This window comes from Lampris incognitus, chromosome 2 (assembly GCF_029633865.1).
Source record: "Lampris incognitus isolate fLamInc1 chromosome 2, fLamInc1.hap2, whole genome shotgun sequence".
NCBI lineage: Eukaryota > Metazoa > Chordata > Actinopteri > Lampriformes > Lampridae > Lampris > Lampris incognitus.
Window position 1 is genome coordinate 37,702,823 of NC_079212.1, and position 12,716 is coordinate 37,715,538.

Sequence of the window (12,716 nt, forward strand, 5' to 3'; positions counted from 1 at the left end):
AGCACCAAAACATACCTCTTGGGGCAAGGCAACTACACTGCCATGGAGTCATAGCTATAAAATCTCTGCTGCTGACAGCTTCATTTTACTGTCCATCATAAATAGGAATTACTGCAATAAACATTAAACATGTTAATGCTTTTATGGCACTTTTAATTCTAGCTGCTTCAAAGTGTTCAGCATTGGCAGGACCTCTTCAGAAAGTGTATCTCTGTTTCTCAAACCAAGAAAGAGTAATTTCATTTTTTTTACCCAGCAGGTTGAGTGGCTACCCTTCCCCTAGAACACAAGTCTACCTCTGTGACGGAATTGTGGTCAAAGCGTATTTAACATACTTTATTTCCGAGATGATCGATGGAAGTCCTTGCACTGTCAAAATCACTTACCTTGGACAGAAGTTATTTCCCATTGCACTAATGAACTGGACATGTAGACGGCAAGACGAATGTGGACGAATACAGTCAAGTTACTTCATTCCGGCATTCATCATACATCTATGTTCCTTGTTTCTTTCTCTTTCCTCCTTACAAGGGAATGAAGACAGTGAAGGAAAGAAGACAAAAGAGCGTTAGCAGAGCACAAATTAAAAGAGAATGAGAAAGAAGAAGAGAGCCAGCTAAGGCGAGAGGGAGAGAAAAGGATGGGAGGAGGGATATGATGAGAGAGTGATTACAGATAATGAAAGTGAAAAGAAAGAGATTAAAGAGAATGAGATATACATGAGAGGAAATGACAGAATGACCCTGGCAGAAATAGAGCCAGATATCGAGAGAGAGAGAGAGAGAGAGAGAGAGAGAGAGAGAGAGAGAGAGAGAGAGAGAGAGAGAGAGAGAGAGAGAGAGAGAGAGAGAGAGAGAGAGAGACTGAGCGAGGGAGAGCAAGTTGGGAGGAAGGAAAAGTGAAAATATAAGAGAATGACTTTCGACAAGATGAAGTTTTAGAGGGGCATAGAGGGAGAAAGTGTTTGTAAGACACACTTTAGAATGAAAATTTGCGAAAAGTTTGGGTAGTGATAGTTACACAACTAGTACGGCGAGTGTTGGGGTATCAAAGGCATGCAGATGCTGGTTTCCAAAGTTTCTACATTGACTGTGTTAGTCCTTAGGGCATGACCAGAACATATGTGTTAGGTCAGCCGGGGATTGTGCACAGCGGTCACATTTGTCATCTTCTTCAGGGTAAAAAATTTAAAGTTTAAATTTAGAGAGATGAATTCGATGAAGAACCTTAAACTTAATTAGACTCAGATGGGCACAGGAGGTATAGGAGTTGACACATGCAATAGCCCTCTCTCACCATTCACCATCAAGCTCTGTACCCAACTTTCTCCCTGGCACACTTAATATTGCTAAGTCTTTTAAATATATAATTTCGCTATAGATCAATGAGATAAGTCTTCTAGGTTTGAGAGGAGTTTCAAGGAGTGTGTCCATGCCAGATTTGGGTGGTGATATTGGAAATTGTGGGTTACGAGTGATTTTTATACCCAGGTATTTAAAACTAGTTTTAGAAAAATGAAAAGGAAGTTCACCTTGGTTGATCATTAATGTTGAGTTGTTAACCAGAAAACGCTTGCTCTTTGTGAAATTTATATCATTATAATTTATAAGTGCCAATGTTTTTCAACACATCTAATATTTCTGGTACACCGGCAACAGGGTCAGTGACATATAATAATTGGTCGTCTGCATATAAGGACCAACGATGTTCAATACCCCAACAACGAATGCCCTTAATCAATGGGGATGCTTTTAGAGTGATAGAGAGGGGTTCAGTTCAATGGCTATAGCGAATAAAAGAAGCGATAGGGGACAGCCTTTGCAAGTTCCTCATGAGAGGGGAGATGCATGGAGAACATAGTACAAATAAATACTCATACCTCATACACACATTATATACAAAGGATAAGCCTCTTCAGAAATGTGGTAGGCATGTCTTCTGTTTATTTCTGATGAAGCAGAGACTGATAAAGAGCAAGCACATGCTCTGAGATTTTAACTAACAAAATACGCTCTAAGTAAACCAAGACATAGTGTGAATTATTGCAAGTAGGCTTACTACCATCAGAGTGAAATAATTAATATAAACGAGAAGCATTGTTGCCCTCAGGAAGGTCTGAGCTTGATTCACAAATCAGCATTTTCTGGATGGAGTTTGCAGATCAAATCATCTGCAATGTTTTTATTGAGTTCACCCTTCTTAAAATAAACCTCTCTCATGCAGTAACTCGGTTTCTCTTGCACAGTATGACCCAGTCTCTCTCACACACTAAAGGTTCTCTCATACAGTAAGTCAGTCTCTCTTGCGCAGTAAAAGGCAAGTCAACCTCTCTCACATGGTAACTCATAATTTCTCATGCATGTATCCTAATTTTCTCTTGCAATTTTCCCTCGGCTTTTTTCTGGTTTGACTCATACATGGTGGCAGTTGTGCATGTGCCGTGGGAAAAACCTAATCAAAACAAAATAGTTGTCTAGCAATGCCCCCCCCCCCCCCCATCAGCACAAGCAGCACAAATACCCACCGTGCTCAGATTTATGAGGGACACCAGCTATTTGACACGTTTTTTTTTCTTCCCAAAAACAAATAATTTTTCAAATATACATATGAAATAAATATTCATAGAAACCTGATACAGAATACAGTAATGCTTTACCGATTACTGTATTCTGATTTGGCTCCACCCTTACTGTGGGGGATTTGGGACTTGGTGGAGTGGACCCTGATCAAGCCCCTGTTAAGTTGTAGTTAGTTACCCGACTATCGTCTGAGGAGCACTGGTGTGGAAAGAATATTAGTTCTGTTCGTCTTCGTGTTCCCTTGTAAATAAACAGTTTTCTTGTTTGACCACATTGCCACTGACTGCCAGTCTTCTTTGAATGGGAATTCCTCTCTTTCTCTCTGGGGTACCACAGAATTAAAAAGGGAATATGACAGAAAAAGAGAGAAAGTGCTAGAAAGAAAGAGAGGAAGAAAAAGATGATATGATTGGAATGTTGATTACTTGACTACAGTTGATGAAAAAATAAAAGCTTACATGAAGCACAAAGAGGGAGAAAAACAGTAAGACACAAACCGAGTGAGAAATGTGAGAAGTTTCATCCTTTGCTGGATGAACATAAAACAGCTGTACTGCCCTGGACAGTGTGGGCTGTTGGCTTGGGGATGGATATGGAATATGGAACAATAGGTATCTTTGTATAGAGAGTGCTACAAGCAAGAATTAAACAGTTTCACAAAGAGGAAAAATCTGTTTTAGCTGTTTTCCAGCAGTGTGTTAACATTTACAGGAGAAAGCCAAATAGGAAAAGGAAATTATGAGACGCCAGAGAGCCAGTAGGCAGAAGGGAAGGAAAGCCTCAGAAGGAGGCTGTTACAGTTACTTTTTCAGTAATTGTCCATCCAAGCTATTGAATGCTATACTCTGTGGTGGCCCCAGCCTCCCTGATATACTGCTCTTGGACTGGGCCTTGCCCTTGAGCCTTGGCACTCATTTGTAAGTGTGTTAGAAAATGGATCTAGAAAAGGACTTGGAGCAACAGGGGCATGAGTGGAGTTTGATGAATTTTCTAAGAGAGCCAAGGAATATAATGATACTGCCTTTGTTTGAGAGTTGTACAGCTTTTCAAAGTTTCACTTCTTAATTTAATTCTGGCCTTTCCCAACTGAAGCGACTGGAACATTCAAGTTTTCGCTCGCCTAATTTCATGAATGTGGCTGAGTGATTTTTGACACTTAACACTGTCCCTAGTTTTTGTTTGACTTGTCAAACTACACTGCATACTGCCCCCAAGTTTTACAATGGAATTTACTCTCTGTGTGGGGTTCTGTGTTGAGACTGGCTCTTGTTTATATGTTTTCTCAGCTTTACAAATGAAAAAATAATCTAACTAAGAAAGAGTGGCAATTTAAGTCATGGTGTGTTGTTGGGAGTTATATTGTGACATTTTTCAATGATGAGGGCAATTCCCAAAGGCCATTCATGGGAAAATAAGAGTGTATAAGAGGCACCTTGTAACATTGTTTAGAAAAGTGTGATATAAATAAAGTTTTTTATAATCATTATTATTATTACAATTATTATTATTATTATTACTATTTAATCAATGAATAAGGGTTGGCTGCATTCTGTGGTAAATACAATAAGCTCGCTTTCAAATGTATGAGCTCATATGTGCCCTTACTGGCCTGGGGTTCAAGCCCACCATCCTTTTATCGCTTATGTCTCCCAACTTATATGCCTCTGTTAGCTTTACAAGTTATTTAATATAAAACAAAATATTGGTGAAGGGCAAGAATAAAAAATGATACTTTTGATGATTCCAAACATTTCTATTGGTGGTGGTATAAATTGCTTTCTCTCTGTAGAATCCTTATTAGGACAACCAAAGAGAATTATAAAGTAGGATGGTAGTGGCCAAGAGGATTGGTCCAGTTGTTACTGAATTAAACATGTCAGCGACACTTTCATGGTTAGGGTCAGGGGTTTTATTACCACAGAAGCCACCCATGCCAAAAATGTATAAACTCATAGTACTGTAAAGCACTTTGGAATAAAACATCCAACAAATGATATGTGCTTAAGTGCAGGATATGATGGACAATTTTTTTTCTAAGTTAAAATACTGCCTCATGCACATTGAAAACAAGAAATTAGGTTAATTTGTGACACGAGGAGGACTGACATGCTGGGAGAGCATGTCAGTTTTAGTTGCAGGACTACCTCAACATAGAATGTGTTATGTGCTGGAGTAAACCAGAATAATTATTGTTATTATTTTTTTTTATAAATCTATTTCTGATTTTTTCCCTTTTTTTCTCCCAATTTAGTGGCCAATCGATCCCTATTTTAGTTCAACACCCATCCTCGTACTGCATGCGTTCATCAACTGCATCTCTCTGGCCGGCAGTCTCGAAGGAAACGCCTCTCCACTTTCATGACAAGGCGAATCCAGGCCGAACCACTGCTTAGGATAATTATTATTCATAATATTTTGTGCCAGCCTCCTTATCCATACAATTTGTTACTTGGCACAGAAGTGACCAAATGGCTAGGATCCAGATTTGTGCCTAGAAGTACACTTATTGGGATCCCTAAATAGTCATTTGAAAGAATATGAAAGGAGCCATTTGGAAGGACTAGTTGTATTAGCAAACCTCCAGGAGTGAGTTTGTGGAACTGTACTATTTGCAAACCAGGGTTTTGCTGAAAAAGAGCTTTCATTCTCAGCTTGCCTTTCATGGATAAGTCGACAATGGGTGAACAGATTTAGAAATATGACACCTAAAGAAAAGCACTCAATAACTAAACTTTGTAATAATGTAATAAGGAAAAATAGACACTTGGATTATACTTGGATCGGCCTGCATGGTGGTTTCATCTCACTATATCTAATTTGATTAACTTTGTGCTTATAACATTTCTTGTGTTCTGTAATATTTCACATTTATCACCAACTTCCTGGTGTAACAATTTTGAAATTGTTCTTCCCTTTACAGCTTTTACAGCATGTTAATGTTGGACTCATATATCTCATAGTAAGAAGCTGATTAAGGAAATACTTTTTCAGGAGCCTTTAAGAAAGACTTTGGTTTGGTGGGTTTTTAATATATCTCCTACTTACATTAGACAACCTCATGAATACCTTTTAAATGTCTGTACGTGCAGTTTAAAGATACATTGAACGGTGCACTTAAAATTGATTGGGTCAATTTCCGGATGTCTACCGATCATCAGTATTTTTTACTCATTAACCTAACATTAACAAATTTTTTTCTGAACCAACTTTTCCGAAAGTACATGCAATATCCAAAGAGAATATGAAGGTATCCAGTTTGTCTAACTCTTTATAAGCAGAACATATTGTAAAAACCCTGGAAAATTAAGTATCTCTTTAAGTATCTTTCTCAAAGATACTTGAGTAGATGTGGTAGTAGAGAAGTAACCTTATCCTCCAGTTGGAGGTTGACCTCACAAGACCATCCTACCATCCAGTGAAGCTGGAGGAGCGTTTCTCTTACCTATTGCTCGCCCCGCCCTTTCCTGCCTTACTTCAAAACACTTTTTGATCCTTGAGAGTGCTTTAATGTGATTGTATACAGTAAAGTGTTTCACAATGATGCACATTAACTCTGATTACATCCTAATATCTCCCACAAATGAATACTTGAGTATATGCTATTTCACTATATAAAGAGGGTGTTCTCTTTAAAGCATTGATTGCTAATATTGTGTCAAGCCTATTGGTATGGCACTATCCTAATGGCTATGGTGTGACTAAAATCGACGAGATTAAGTTAATAGTCATGGACTCCCAAAGGGGAGGAAGAAAATAGATGTTAATTTCAAACAATATCTTTGAACAGAATGATGGGGGGAAAAGTAAGATTGATAACTAAGTATACATGCTAGGTAACCTGACTCTATCTGGCCAGCCGTCCGTCTGTATGTCTGTCAGTATATTTGAGGCATAGTGGTACTACCTGTGCAGAAAAAGGCTTCCCTTAACAAGTAAACATACAACAACATTTAGGAGTAACATGACACTTGTGATTGGTTCATTTGTTTCTGATGCAGGATGTTTACTTGGCACTGTGACACAGATGTCATCATCAGCCGTAACTCGAAGTGAGTATGACTGTCCTCTCCATTGGGCTGTCTACGTGTGGGTCTAGAGATGGCTTTCAATTCAATTCAATTCAATTCAATTCAATTCAATTCAATTTTATCGTCATTAAAAACAATGTGCAGGCACATGTTAAAAATGAAATGAGGGCTGTGGCTTCACCAAACAGTGCAAGACAGACACAGACAAACACAGCAAACACAGTATAAGATATACACACATGAAGACCAAAAGCTAAAAATAAGTTAAAAAAGAGCTGGAGTACAAAATATCTAAAAATATCTACAGACATTCAGTGGGTAGCCAGGTTCAGGTGGGCAACAGCTTGTGGAAAGAAGCTGTTTTTGAGTCTGGTAGTGCGGGCTCTGAGGCTCCTGTAGTGCCTCCCAGAGTGCAGGGGGGAGAACAGTCCATGGTTGGGGTGGGTGGGATCTCTGCTGATGCTCAGACCCCTTCTAAGGCAGCGTTTGTGATAAATGTCTTTTATGGCTGGGAGTTGGGTACCGGTGATATGGTGGGCCGCCTTGACAATCCGCTGCAGAGCTTTCTGGTCTACTGAGGTGCAGTTGCCGTACCACACTGAGATGCAGATGGTCAGGATGCTCTCTATAGCGCAGTGGTAGAAGTTGGTGAGAATTTTGGGGGGTAGACAGGCACTCCTCAGCCTCCTCAGGAAATGCAGGCGTTGTTGGGCCTTTTCACAAGGGCCTGGGCGTTTAATGTCCACGAAAGGTCCTCGCTGATGTGGACTCCAAGGAATTTAAAGCTGGAAACACGCTCCGCTTCCACCCCATTGATGTGTATGGGGGAGTGGCTGCAGCTTCTAGACCTCCTGAAGTCCACAATCAGATCCTTTGTCTTCTGCACATTAAGGACAAGATTGTTGGTAGTACACCATGATGTGAGGTGCTCAATCTCGTCTCTGTAGGCCATCTCGTCATTGTTGGTGATACGGCCAATGACTGTGGTGTCATCTGCAAACTTAACTATAACATTTGAGGGGTGAGTTGGCAGGCAGTCGTGGGTGAAGAGGGAGAAAAGGAGGGGGCTCAGAACACAGCCTTGAGGGGCACCTGTGCTGAGGGTCAGGGTGGAGGAGGAGTGGTCACCTAACCTAACAGACTGAGGTCTGTTGGTCAGGAAGTCCAGGATCCAGTTACAGAGGGAGGGGTTGAGGCCAAGGGAGAGGAGTTTGGTGGTTAGTTTGGCGGGGATGATAGTGTTAAAGGCAGAGCTGTAATCTATAAACAGCATCCGGATGTATGTGTTGTTAAGTTCAAGGTGGGTCAGAGCAATGTGTAGGGTAGTGGCAAGGGCATCCTCAGTAGACCTTTTGGGACGGTAGGCGAACTGATGTGGGACGAATGTGGGGGGGATAATGTTTTTGATGTGAGCCAGAACCAGTCTTTCAAAGCACTTCATGGCAATGGGGGTGAGTGCTATGGGTCGGCAGTCATTCAGACATGTGGATGTTGGTTTCTTGGAGACAGGAATGATAGAGGTGGTCTTAAAGCATGCCGGGACTTTAGATTGGGACAGTGAGAGGTTAAATACAGGTGTGAAGACCTCAGCCAGCTGGTCGGCACATTCCCAGTAGACCCAACCTGGTATGCCATCTGGTCTGGCAGCCTTCCTTGTGTTCACTCTGTGCAGTGATTCTCTGACCTCTGCGACTGATAGAGTGAGCCCCTGGTTTTCTGGGTGGCTGGGGATTTTTGTGGCTGGGTCAGTATTGTCCTTGTTGAAGCGGGCATAGAAATGATTTAGCTTGTCTGGCAGGGAGGCATCATGGACAGCGGGACCGCGATTAGAGCTTTTGTAGTCTGTGATAGACTGAATGCCTTGCCACATTCGCCGAGGATCAGAGTTATTGTGAAAGTGGTCCTCTATTCGTAGGGAATATTTATGTTTGGCTGTTCTGATGCCCTTTTGAGGTTTGATCTGGCTGCGCTGTAGGCCTCACAGTTACCTGACTTGAATGCTGTATCCCGGACTTTCAGCAACTGCCGGACCTCACTGGTCATCCAGGGTTTCTGGTTTGGAAAGGTGCGGACTGATTTTTTTGTTGTGACACTCTCAGTGCAAAAGTTAATGTAGGCTAGTATGGCAGGTGTCTGTTCATTAATGTCTGTATGGGAGCCATGGGTAGCTGAATGTGCAAAAATACTCCGGTCTGTGTTTTCAAAACAGTCCTGGAGTTCAGAGACTGCTCCTTCTGGCCGGACAGTGATTGTCTTTACTGCTGGCTTGATCCGTTTTATTAGGGGTTTGTAGGCTGGGACCAGGAACAGGCAGAGGTGGTCAGAATGCCCCAGATGAGGGCAGGGAGTAGCTTTGTATGAGTCCTTGATGTTTGTATAGCGACGGTCCAGGGTGTTTTGTCCCCTAGTGGGGCAGGAGACATGCTGATGGAATTTGGGCAATACAGCCCTGAGGTTAGCCTGATTAAAGTCACCATCTATGATAAAGGCATTTTCCGGGTGTTTGGTCTGTTGTCTGCTGATGGTACATTGTAGCTGCTTAAGTGCTACCTTAACATTAGCATGTGGGGAGATGTATGCAGCGGCGATGGTAATGGCCGTTAGCTCCCTGGGTAGGTAAAAAGGCCTGCACTGAATCATAAGGCGCTCGAGATCAGCAGAGCAATGCCTTTCGACGATCTTTATATTGTTGCACCAAGAGTTATTGACATAAATACTCAAACCTCCTCGGCGAGTCTTGCCGGAGTCCGCTGTCCTGTCGGCACGGAAGGCTGTGCGGCCCGCTACCTCGACTGCCAACTCAGCTATGTTGCTGTGGAGCCAAGTCTCCATAAACATCAGCAGACAGCAGTTCTGCAGCCTTTTCTGAGAGGACAGCCTGAGTCTTATCTCGTCCATTTTGTTAGCTAACGACCGGACATTAGCCATGAAGATGCTGGGGAGAGAAACTTTGAAGGGAACGCTACTTAGCTTAGCATGTAGCCCGCCTCGTTTCCCCCTCGTCTGTTTACGTTGCCGACGGGGGCAGCGTTTCCACTGCGAGACCGGTGAGCGGATAATATCGATGGGGAAATTGTCCGTGATGGTGGAGGGAAGTGAGTAATCCGTTCTGGGGTTTAAATGTTACTGACGGTTGTAGAAGAGCGCATGACCTACACTTGTAAGTAAACTTAAAACTAACGTATAAATAACAAAGAAAACACGACACTGAACAGGGAACCACAGCAGCTGCTGCGTCCAGCGCGCCGCCATCTTGAAGAGGCCGATCTGCGATCCACGTAGTTTGGTGCAGTGTGGACAGGGGAAAGTGGTTGTGCTTGACCTTTTTCTCTCTCTCTCCTTGCGGTGCTTGCTGTCACTTTTTCTCTGTGGCACAGTGGAGTCCCATATCACGACATGCTGCTCCTTCCTGCATGGATTTCATCCAGGAGCGCCTATTCAGTGCAATGTGTTCTCAGTTGCACAATATGATGCTGGCTTTCTTTACACTGGTCTTGATAATGTCCTTGAAACATTTTTTTTTGTCCGCTGGGAGCTCGCTGACCTTCCTTCAGCTGGGAGTACAGGATCTGTTTGGGGAAATGTGTGTTGGACATGCGGATATACAGTATATATAGCAGTATATACAAAATGGTTGGATTTAGTTGACAATGTTATGTGTTCAATTGAATGACAGCCCATGGAAAGATTTTTTTTTTAAAATCTGGTTGTTTAGGGGAACAGTGCTCTGTAGCACTTGCCAGGGGAGGAGTTGGAACAGGTTGTGCCCAGGGTGTGATGGGCCCGCAGTGATGTTGCCTACCCGTTTCCTCAGTCTGGAGGTGTAGAAGTCCTGAATGGAGGGCAGGTTGGCACCAATGATTTTCTGTGCAAACTTAACTATCCGTTGTAATCTGTCCCTGTCCTGTTTGGTGGCCAAACCAAACCAGACAGTGATAGATGTCCAGAGGACAAACTGTATTATTGCAGTGTAGAATTGAATCAGCAGTTCCTGAGGCAGGTTGAATTTCTTGAGCTGGCGGAGGAAGTAAATCCTTTGCTGGGCCTTTGACGATGATGCTAGCCATGTTGGCCTCTTCCAGTACACTGATGTTGGTGCATCTGTCCTTCCAGCTGATCCTCATGATCTTTCGTAAGGATCTTTGGTGGTATGGTTCCAGGGCTCTCAGATGCCTGCTGTAGGTGGTCCATGACTCTGCTCCATACAGCAGGGTGAGGAGAACAACAGCTCTGTACACAGGAGTTTTGTTTCGGCCTTTAGGTCTCGATCTTCAAAGACTCTTTTCCCGGGTCTGGCATAAGTGCAGCTGGCACAACTCAGGTGATTGGTGACCTCAGAGTCAATGTTAGCTTTTGAGGTGATGATCTGGTTGCTGATAGCAAATCCAATGCCATGGACCCTGAGCTCATCGGCAGCTTTTCCTTTCACAAAGATAGTGTAGCCACCCTTCTCCCTCTTCAGTTATCCTTCATCTGCCCATCAGGTTTCAGAAAGGGCAGCTTTGTCAATCCGGCATCTCTTCAGTTCTCTAGCAATGATCACAGTTCTCTTCTCTGGAATATCACTGGTTGCACTATCCATCAGTGTGCACACATTCGAGGCTCCACCGTTCGTGTTTCTATGTTTCTGACCACATGTGATGATCTTTCTGGACGTGGTAATCCAGTCAGGAGGTTTGAGACAGGCTATTTTTAGGGCACCTTTTCTAGCCCCTTCCCCAGGTAAGGTGAGCAGTGGATCCTAAAGAGGGCTACTCAGTCACTGGTGTAGCTACCGAAAGGCTCTTTCTACCTTTTTCCAAGAGCCCAGCGACTGAATCTAGCACCCACCTTCTGATGTTCTGACTCATGACTAGGGGATTCCAGATCTCACAATGCTGCCCCCGTCGACACTTGCTAGTCATCATAGGACTTAATCTGTGACGTTAGGGTGAATTCCCTTTATGGAGGACACCTGTGCGTGACTTTGTGACTTTGTGACTTTCATGGGGAGACTGGTGCACAGACAGCCCCCACATGGTCCTTGACAGATCTGGGTCAGGATCCAGTGGCATGGAGTCCAAGACAACTGGGGGCCCATTTCTGCTGCAGCCTTCATCCGCCTTCCCAGCCATTGTGATGCTTCCCTAAAGTCAGCCATCATCCTCTGCCTGTTCCACCGTTGAGGTATTGCTTGGACTGCTCTTTGTCAGGGACACCTCTCTTGTCCTTACTGCCATGGGTGACCCTACCAGGAGCATAGCTCCAGATGGCATTGCTCTCGGAATCTCAGGACCACGCAAGCTTCTCCACCAAAACAAAGCGATAATCCTCGGAGATTGTGAAGGGATGTGAATGGTAAATACCAGAGCTACATGGATCCCTGCAGGCATTGGATGAATTATCTCTTATGCCCCCTCCACTCTAACCCACACAGCAGGCAATTATTTCAAAAGATAGCTTTGCTTTATTTTTTTTAACCCAGAACTTATTTAAACATTGTCGGGCATCATTTAGAATCATAAAGTGAAAAACTTCACCAACATAATCAGTATCAAGAGACTTTTCTTAATCTTTTAGCTGAGCTTCACAACAGTTTAAAATCATGATATAACTCTTTTTTGAAAACTGGAAGCTCGTGGTATAAATGTCAGTTCTGTTCAATTTTGATTATTCCTTAAATTTCAGTCCAGTTTCCAATAAGAAATTCAATTCTCCCCCTATCTTCAAAGCGAAAATGCCAGGGTATCTGATGAAATACAAAACTTCAAATCTATTAAAGCTGTTTTGTATTGCATCAATTATAGGTATTTGAGCCAAATTACCTAAATCAAAACAGATGCAACAATCTCACCGATTACCTCGTACATTAGATTTGTGTTGGTTTGCGTTGGGTGTTCTGTAAACCCACTAATAGAACATCCCCCTGATCTGTCAAGTCCAGGCCTCAAAAACACACAATAATCCTAGTCATTTACATACATTATGTCCATGTTTTGTCACACAATTTCAAGCATATTGGTTTCAATAAAGAGCTTTGCTTTCCCATGGTCCAAATTTCTTTCAGGGAACTTCAAACAGAATATTAGTGAAAAGTTTTAAAGGTTTGGTTGTACTTGAATCCCAGCCC